This window comes from Panthera leo, chromosome D1, assembly GCF_018350215.1.
Source record: "Panthera leo isolate Ple1 chromosome D1, P.leo_Ple1_pat1.1, whole genome shotgun sequence".
Taxonomy (NCBI): Eukaryota; Metazoa; Chordata; class Mammalia; order Carnivora; family Felidae; genus Panthera; species Panthera leo.
The window spans coordinates 77,450,369-77,460,828 of NC_056688.1; the positions used below are offsets into that span (position 1 = coordinate 77,450,369).

A 10,460-nucleotide genomic window follows, 5' to 3' on the forward strand; every position below is an offset into this window, starting at 1 on the left:
ATTCAATTCTAGAATCAAGACTGTATTAGCCTCATAAAATGAATTAGATAATTTTCCTATTTTTTAAAAAAAATTCAAGAACAACTTGTATTAGATAAATATTAGTTCCCTAATAACATCTGTGTGTGGTTTTTGGGAGAAAGATATTATAATTTCATCTGCACTGTTACTGTTCCCTTTTCTATTTCTTCTTATGTCCATTATTCCATTTTATTTTTTCATTGTCAATTTCATCTTTCAAATGTACTAATACTTTGTAATATTCTTTTACAATAATTAATCTCTTCACATAGATGTAATTATCTCCCCTTTTGTCATTCTTTTTTTTAAATCTCCTTCTGTCCTTCTCCTTTTTCCCCCTCAGTCTTACCAAAGGTTTACCAATCTTTTTAGACTTTTCCAAAAACTGTGCTTTCGTTTTATTAATTTTACCTCTTTTAATCCCCCTCCTTATTTTTACTCTTGTCCTTAACTTTACTATTTCTTTTTTTCCTGATTCTTTGTGTTTATTCCAATTTTTTAGCTTCTTTTGTTGCTCACTTGTGAAACATCATTGCTGTTTCCTCATAAACATAGTCAAAGCTTTAAATTTTTTTTTATCAAGTACTACTTCACATTCATCTCACAAATTTCCACATGTGGTGTTTTTATTGCCATTGAATTCTAAGTATTTCATCATTTTACCTTCATGGCTTCCTCTCTAACCAGATGATAATTTCATAGTTTGTTTTGTCTGGTTTTAAGTTTCAAGGCATATGGGATTTTAAGCTATTTTTTGGTTACTGATTTCTAATTCTAATGCATTTGTGTCTTGTTACCAGAGAATACAGTCTGTACCACACTCATTCTTTTGAATGTGTTGAGGCTTTCTTTGTGATCTAGTATAATGGAAGCCGCGATGCGCTGATAAATTGGGCTTTTCAGGGCTGACTCACATATTCCCCAGCTGCTGGGTATATCAGCCGCCTATGACTTCCAGCATGTCTCCCAATGGAAATCACCTTGAGATGCAAGGAAATGTCTCTCTCAAGGTTATAACCCTTCCCTGGTGCAACTTGCAGCCAGTGGAATACGGAGTCCCCTTATCTCTGAAGGTCCTCCCCAACCCAGAGTTTCTGTAAGCGTTGGTTAAGGTTCACTTGCAACTTCATTGTGGGTCAGTTTCCTAACCTGCCACTGTCACCTGTGTACGGGCAAGTCCCTTAGAGTGTGTACATCCTGATAAACATTCTGCATGCAACTCTCCACCTCAGCTGCTGTTTCCAGGGCAGCTCATCTAAGACATCTGTGTAAATTTAATGTTTTTGACAGTGGCAGGTGCGTTAAAGAGAATGAGTATTCTATGTTTATTGGTGTAAAACTCTACAGGCATATTTTATATTGAGCTGATTAATTTTTATCTTGTCATCTTGATGTTTCATTTTTTGAGGACTTGTTAAAATCTTTCAACTACCATGGATATTTTATCTATATCTTCCCATTATAACCTATATTAGAACTATGTGTATTTTGACATTATATTGTTAACTGCATAGGTATTCAGGAGCTTTAGATACTCTTGATCATTATCAGATAGAGTAACTTTCACTGATGCTTGGCATTTTTTGGTAATTTGTTTTTGTCTCCGTTTTTTTTTTTTTGTTTTGTTTTGTTTTGTTTTGGTTTGGGTTTTTTTTTTTTTTTTTTTGGTCTGACTTTATAAGTATACCAAACTTTCATTTAGCTGCTATTTGCCTGTTCTGCCTTTTTCTACCTTTTATTTTCAGTCATTCTGTGTACGATAGCTCTAAATGTGAGAGAAGGTAATGTATCACAGACATGTTCACCAGGGGAAAGAATGGCTCAGAATGCAAGAAGGCCAGGGATTGCTATCCGCTTTCTCTCCTCCAAGAACGCCAACGGCGTGTCCCCACTTTGCCCTGGGTAGACCATTTCCTTCCCTGTTACTGTAATGGAGCAGGAAGGACAGAGCTTCACCACCCATGGACTATAGAGTAATAACCATCCTGGGGTGAGCAGCCAATGGAATGAACAGTTCAAACTGGACACTTTTGAGAGAGCTTATTAATATTTTAATTAATATTTACACCAGGACAACCAACAGAAACCAGGACTGACCTGGAAAAATTTGCATGTATGGTCACTCTAATTCTTCCCTCACCTCCCACCTCCATCCTATAGGCTAGGTCATTAGAATAATACTATTAAGAGAGAAATCCAAAAAGATGACACAAAAAAAAGTCTAAAATTCCATTCACAACTGAACAAAGCAAAATCTATGTATAGAGAACTCAATATATTGCAAGAAAACGAATAAGGCACAATGCCTCATTAGATATATCCCAGAAAAATCTTTGAACTAGATGAATAAGGAAAAAAATCCACCAAGTATCTGTGCAAAAAAAAAAAAAACCAAAAAACAAAAAACAAAAAAAAAAACAAACAAAACAAAACAAAAACAGTTAATGTACAAAAAAACAAGAACTATGCCTCCTCAGATCCCATCTTAAGATGTTTAATGTCAGAAAACAATGAAGTAATTTACAGAGAATTTGAGAAGGGAAACGATATAAACTTTAGAGAGTACAGTCAGCCAATTTATCTCTTACACATTAATAACAGAAAAAAAGACATTCTCAAATATAAAAGAACTAAGAATGTGTCACTCACTTAACTCGGGCAAATAGGAAGGCAAAATAGGAAACCCAGAATAAAAAATTCACAGAGTAAAAAAATCCTGGAAGATGTTCCTATGGGACTCTAATAAATCATCAGCATAGTGCCAATGCCAGTGAGTAACTAAGCCTAACACAGCACTGAACCCACAAGAAGTATTTAGAATTCTTTTCACAATAACACTAAAATGAAGCTTAAAAGTAAACATTCTCATTTTAGAGGTGCCTGGGTAACTCAATTCGTTAAGCATCCACCTCTAGATTTTGGTTCAGGTCATGATCTCACGGGTCATGGACATTGGGCTTGGCACTGACACAATGGAGCCTGCTTTGGGTTCTCCTTCTCTCCCCCTCTCTGCCTCTCTCTCTCTCAAAGTAAATAAATACAAATTTTTTAACAATCCTCATTTGTTAATTAATTCTCAGAAATTATTATCCTGTTCTATGGGAATAATGCTGTGACACTGCACAAAAATTCCCCATTTCTCAGGCAAGTTTACCAACAGGTTCAAAAGTCCACTAAATATGATTGTAGATCTTTATTGAAGAATTTAGTCAAAAAATCCTACAAAAAATGCCAGAATATTGATGTGACTTTCCTTAGTTATTTAGCTAAGACTGACATTTTTCTTCATGATACTTTTCTGTTGTTTAATATAATAGTGAACAACAGTACACTACTTTGTAAATGAGAAAATAAACTTTATATGAAGAAGAAACAAATGCCCAAAGCCAGATTTCCCAAATAGCATGAATTATTAATTATGAGCTTAGATCGCTGTGCCCCTCATGCTCATGATTTTATCTAGTGAAAAGGCAAGAATGTATTTCCAAGCAATACAATATATATGACAGAATATACAAAGTAGAAGGGAAGTTAGAGACCTTTGAGAACAGTGGTTCAAAACCAGCAGCAATTGTGACCTCAGGAATGTATGCAGTGCCTGGAAACATTTCTGGTTGTCATACCTGAGGAGGGGGCAGCCTACTGGCATCTAGTGAGTAGAGGCTAAAGATGCTGCTAAACATCTACAACACACAGGACTGCCCCCTCCTCGCAACAAAGAATTATCCAGCCCCAAATGTCAGTAACGCCAAGGTCAAGAAAACCTGATTAATACAATCCTCTGATTTTATACCTTCGAATACAGGCTCAAAGAGATTGCAACTCTTGTCCAAGGTTGAACAATTATTATGTGATAAAGAGAGTAAGCAACAAGTGAAACGATTAATACATTGTAAAAAGAGAAAATCACGAGTGATGAGATAAAAATGCAGTGGCTTTTACCCTACAAGCAGAGAGATGGCTATTGTTCACATGGACAGTTTGCATCTCTTCCTAGGGCAAGGGCCCATGAGGTCCCCAAACTGGCAGATTCAGGCTTTTCCTGCTGTCCATCTCTCAGCTAGGCCACCACACAGGCCCCTGAAGTCCATCATGGTGGTTGTTCCTGCTTAAACTTCTGAAAGAGAAGATGCTTGTCCTATAGTTAATGAGAACCTTAAACAGTGTGCAGACTTTTAAAGACTCTACCAGATGTTTTTTTCATAACATCATCCCTTGTTTCTTGAGAAGACTGACTTCTATCTGCAGTCTGCCAGGTCATCGGCCCTAAAAGTTCATAGTTTCATTAATTTTCTTTATGTGGATATAGATAAGGCCCAAGCTTTAACCCTCTACTTGCTTTTTATAAGCAAATTTTATCAGGACATTAGATACAGGCAGATATCACTGGGTTGAAGCTATTTGAGGCCACAGTAGTATTTGATTTTTAATTCTCTTAGTGTTATTGTCAAACAATTATACATAGCATCTCAATTGGAGCTATCAGTTTTGAATCAGGTTGCATTTACTCGGGGATTATCGCATCTTGGACACTGAAGCAAATTTTGTGAATGTGCTACCCATAGGGAGGTACCAATTTATTTTTTTTTAATTTTTTTTAACGTTTTTTTATTTTTGAGACAGAGAGAGACACAGCATGAATGGGGGAGGGTCACAGAGAGAGGGAGACACAAAATCTGAAACAGGCTCCAGGCTCTGAGCTGTCGGCACAGAGCCGGACGCGGGGCTCGAACCCACAGACCGTGAGATCATGAACTGAGCCGAAGTCAGACGCTTAACCGACCGAGCCACCCAGGCACCCCGGGAGGTACCAATTTAAAGAGGCTTTAAGGAGAACATAAACTAATACGGTCAAGAGAAAACCCAGGAAAATAATGCCAAGTCCCAACAAAGATAAAACAAGAAATAGATGTAGCAATGAAGTGAGATCAGATGTTTTAAGAGCAGGACAAAGCTAAATTCAGGTCTAAAACCATGAATAGGTTAAGAATTCTTCTTTTTTCCTTTTTTTTTAATGTTTATTATTTATTTTGAGAGGGGGGGAGAGAGAGCACACAAGCAGTGTAGGGGCAGGGAGAGAATCCCAAGCAAGCTCTGCACTGTCAGTGCGGAGCCCGACACGGGGCTCCATGTCACGAACTGTGAGATGATGACCTGAGCAGAAATCAAGAGTTAGCCGCTTAACCGACTGAGCCACATGGGTGCCCCATCTTCTGTTTTCTTTTTATGGTGCTTTTTCTATGTCACTGGAGGGGAAAAATGAATTTTCCTAAAGGGGCTGTACAGAGCTCAATAATTATGATTCTGTTTATTTATTTTTTCTTAGAGAGACAGAGAGAGAGACCAGGGAAAGGGCAGGGGCAGACAGACAGGGAGAGAGAGAATCCCAAGCAGGCCCTGCACTGTCAGCACAGACCCTGATGTGGGGTTCGAACCCACGAACTGTGAGATCATGACTTGAGCCAAAACCAAGAGTTGGATGCTTAGCCTGAGCCACCCAGGCACCCCATGGTTTCAGTTTATTTTTAACAAAAATTTTAAATGCCAAAGTTTGAGAAGGGGCCCCAGATTTCTTTGGTCCAGGATCCAAAATAAGGGAGCTCTCAGGTGAAACAAGGGCCTGAACTACATCCCAGACTCTACAAGGAAGTAGAGATTACAGCAAGTATGTCAGAATGGAGGTAAGTGTGAAACAGACATGGATTCTAAAAGAGTAAGCCAACATGACTCCTACATATTCAAGCAACTCAGCTGCTTTGAGTCCAAGCCTGAGTCAATGTAAAGGTCAAATTTGAGAGGATGGATAAAAATAGTGGGATGGGCAGCTCAGGTTGCAAAATTTCAGAGTTTAGTTCCATGTAAAACAAATAGGGAGACGAGAGTGTCATAGTAGAAAGCATGTGTGTTTTGGAGCAGAACAGATCTGGGATTCAACGCCTGCATTCTTCCCCTAATCATTCCTTACCTCTCCTTTATTTCCATATTTCTCATCTGTGTCATGGAGATATTAATGCAAATCTTGCTGATAGTTGTATTGATTAGATGCCTAGTAGAGTAACTGGACCAATAAATAAGTTGTTTTGTTATTGTTATTGTTAATACTTATTATATCCTACCTCGTGCTTAGGGTTCACATAGTTAGCTTCCAATCACATATGCCTTGCCACATACTTTTCACTATGTGTCCTGAACCTTTTCCTAAGTTGGTACTGACCACAATGTTTATTATCATGCTTCACTAGCCCTTCTACAGCTTGATGCCTGTTCTAGTCCCCCTAAGATACTCAATTCATTCTTCCCCTTGGCCATGCTTTAATCTATCCTCCTTGACTCTGTGTATTTCCAGGCAACTCTAAAGGTGATGACCTTCCCAGCTTGACCTAGACCCCAAAGCTACAGTGACCATACACCCTACCATATCTAAAACAGTCTGCATTGACGTGTTTGACTTCCCATCCAGGTTAGTTTTTGTTTCATGTTTCTCATCTTGTATGAAGTTTCATTATTAATAACTGTAATTAATAATAATAATTATTATAATTTTATATTTTAATATAAATATTTATGTTTTATTTATATTTAAATATTTTAATATTTATATTTAATATTATTAATTAATAATAATTAGGATTTGGCAGACTCCCCTCCACTAACTGCTCCCAATTTCTGCCATGGTCTCTCCCGGCAGTGTATGAGCCACATGGGCAATTAACAGAATACTCACTATAGTAGGAAGATAAATTTGAAATATGACTAGTGACAATCCCTCTCTGGTTTCATGATCTTTCTCAGGAACTCCATTTCAAGGACAGCTGTTCCTAAAACAAAGGAACCTCAGACTCAAGACACCAGGGAAAGCTAACTCCTCTGGATTGAGGTACCAGTGGACAATTATTTGATTCTGTGATACCTCTCAGCTACTGGAGACATTAGTCACTTTTCCTGCGCCACAGCATACAAAGTGTAAAAATCCATCAGACCACCAGCTAGTGGGGTTAGTGGCAATCAAAAGATATGTACAAATATAATTCTGTATTCTGAAATTCTATAAGGGCATTTTAATATAGCTTGACTTTTGAAGAGTCTTTTAATGGAGCTCTTATTTTCAATTCAATATATTTATATTCTGTGCAAAATTGGAATAAACCTGAGAAGGCTTTCTGTGCTAAACATCTAATTTTGATGCAACTTGCAAAAAACAATCATAAACAGAGAAAACTAATTGTATGATTTTGTCTTGTAAAAATATGTAAGGTGAAATATGAATAAAGACACAAAGACAGTACAGTGAAAATATTTGAGTGGAACTACTTACACATTTCAATACAAAACAAAACTTGAATTGAGAATATACTTCATCTAGAACCATTTTCTCTGAGCCTACCCAGTACCTCTGTACACAGGAGAGATTTTTTTTTTTCCAGTTAAAAACATGAGCCACCAAAGGAAAGTCAATTGAAGATGTCAGCACTTTCAAATTTATTAACCCAAAGCTTTTATCAAAGCTTTAATAAGACTATATTAAAATACATTTTTCAGAAAAATATCAGTGACACAATCCTAAAGATAGGTACATCCAAGAAACTGATTAAAGTATGTGAAAATATACTAAGAATAATTGTTATGTTTATCTTATTTTTTATTGCTAGCCAACATAATGAAGGGTAGGGCAATATCTATTTATTTGCTTTAACTTTTAGGAATATCTGTTATTTTTATTTTTTAATTTATTTTTGAAAATAGTTTGAAGATAGTCTAAGCATATTAAGAACAATTCGGAGGTAATAAACAAATAGTTTTAAAATATCTAATTAGTTTTAGAGCATCCTTACATTCTTAGAAATGTCTTGCTTTTTGGACAATATATGGTTAACTTGTCTAAGGTGACCCTTTTTGGGTCACCCTCTTCCTATCAATTAGGTTCATCCAATAGACAAAAAAAACCCAAAAAACCCACCTATACATAAGCAGCTTACAAAGAGGGGGAGAAGGAAGGGCAGGAGAAGGGGAGAGGGAAGGAGAGGGTAGGGAAAGAGGGGAGAGGAAGAGAACAAGGAGGGAAAAGACATCAGTCTCTGGGGGGAAAAGTGCCAAAAGTTTACCAAGGTCTGCTACACCATTTCAAATTTTCCATTTGATCATTTCCCTACAATTTTTTTTTAAATTGAAGTATAATTTACATACAGTCTAATGTAAAACCTGTTGTACATCCTGCTCTTGTGCTGCTCTTTATATACACCACATGACCACTGCCCACATCAAGATTTATACCATGTCCATCTTCTAGAAAGTCCCCTCCTGCCTATTCCCCTCAATGTGGCTACTACTAAATCATCCAGAAGTAGTCACTATGCTAATTTCTATCAACATAGATTAATTTTGTTTGTTCTTTAAATTCAAAACACATAACCATACAGTAGGGACTCTTGTGTATGACCTATTTCAAAATCATTTCTGATAGTTGACCACATTGTGTTTTTTCTTTTTTGTTACTTCACAGTAACCTGTTGTCATTATCCATTCATTCTCTTGTTGCTAAGTATGTAGGTTGTTTTCATCTTAGGATTGTTACAATTAAAGCTACTGTGTACATTTTGTACAAGTCTTTTTATGAACACATCAGCTTTTTACTTTTTATCTAGGAGTGGCATGGCTAGGTTATTAGGTGAGTGCACATTTAACTTTATTAGAAAGTTTTCCAAAATATTAGAGCTATTGTATAGTTTCAAGAGCAATACGTAAGAGTTTCACTTGCCCCAACATTTGGTATCGTTAGCTTTTGTTTTTGTTTTGTTTTTAATTTTTCGCCATTCGTGGGGCACCTGGGTGGCTCAGTCAGTTAAGTGTCCAACTTCGGCTCAGGTCAGAATCTCATAGTTCATGAGTTCCAGCCCCATGTCTGGCTCTGTGCTGACAGCTCAGAGCCTGGAGCCTGCTTCGGATTCTGTGTCTCCCTCTCTGCTCCTCTGCCACTCGTGCTCTGTCTCTGTCTCTCTCTCAAAAATAAATAAATATTGAAAAAATTTTAATTTTTTGCCATTCTGATTCAAGTGCAGTGATATTGTGTGTGTGTGTGTGTGTGTGTGTGTGTGTGTGTACGTGGTTTTTGTTTTTTAATTGAAGGTCCCTTACTGGTCCTGCCTCCATGAGTGGTGAAGACCAGGGGCAAAGGGAGGTGAACCAGCAGTGCAAGGAGGAGTCATCTCCACAACATTCCATTTATACACAGAACTAAACTGACAAGCACAGACTCCAGACTCACTATTGCAGTTAGAAGTTGGCAGCACGGGAAAAGGGAGGAACAGGTGGGGAATGGGGTATCGTTAAAAAAAATACAGCCCCCCTCCCAAACTGGGGTGCCTGGGGGGAACTTGGTCTGCTTCAACCCAAGAGGAATCAGAACTGTTTGGGAAGGCCAGAACCGTCAGGGATGGAGGAAGGAGGAAGGTCCAGGGGGTGGGGGGACTGTTTGGCAACTGGGGTGAAGGGATTGCCCTCCCCCTGTTGGGATCCCCCCAGCCCCTCCGGTCTGGCAGGAAGGGGGCAGCCTGCAACCCCACGGGCAGGTCTGGGGCTGCCAGATGCTCCAGGCAGGGGGCTGGAAGGGGCTCACAAAGGAGATGAGGCGCTGCCCCCCAGTTTCTCGGCCAGAGTGCACTGGTCCTTGACCTCCTCGTAGCAGTTTGCTTGTAATTCACCCTTGATCCCTGTCAGCTTCTTCTTGATGGCGTCCTTGGAGCTGGCATAAATCACTTTGCTCTTAAGGGGTGCACATTCAGGTGCCCGGAAGATAAACACCAGGTCCTCCTTCTTCTCTCCTTGGTCTGGTAGGGGGCATCACAGAGGGCATAGCGGCAGTCCTTGTCTGGCAGCAACTTGACAAAGGTGGCATAGGGGTCGTCTACGGTCTGGCCCACATCACTCACCAGGATCTCCTTGCCCTCCTCCAGGATGATGTTCTTCTTGTCCTTGCTCAGGCAGAAGAATACCGCCTTCTTGTGCTTCTTCACCTCCTCTGGTGTTGAGGAATTATGAACCTTCATGTCATCGAAGACTTTGATGACACGATCAGAGACTGCCACACCAGGGGCCATGTTTCCGGAAGCGAAAGGGAGATAGCAAGGACAGTCAGAAAAGACGAGAGCCACTGCAGCTGCTGCTGGGATCCCACTGAACCGATATTGTGGTTTTAATTTGCACTTTCTTGTGAGTAATGGTATCAAACATTTTCTTCACATGCTTATGGGCCATTTGGATATCTTCCTTTTTAAGTGTCTATTCAAGTCTTCAGCTATGGGTGTAGGGATGATGTCTTTTTCTCACTGATCCATCAGAATTGTATATTTTTTAAGGATATGAGAGCTTTGTCATGTATTATGTAATATACATGTATTATGAATTATATTATGAATATTTCTCTCCCATCTATTTGCTCCCTC

At 38.7% G+C, this 10,460-nt stretch overlaps 1 pseudogene; it reads right to left on the bottom strand.

Annotated features, from left to right (window-relative positions):
* Positions 1-9,508: 9,508 nt before the first annotated feature.
* On the bottom strand, positions 9,509-10,183 carry LOC122201048 (annotated as a pseudogene).
* Positions 10,184-10,460: the final 277 nt, after the last annotated feature.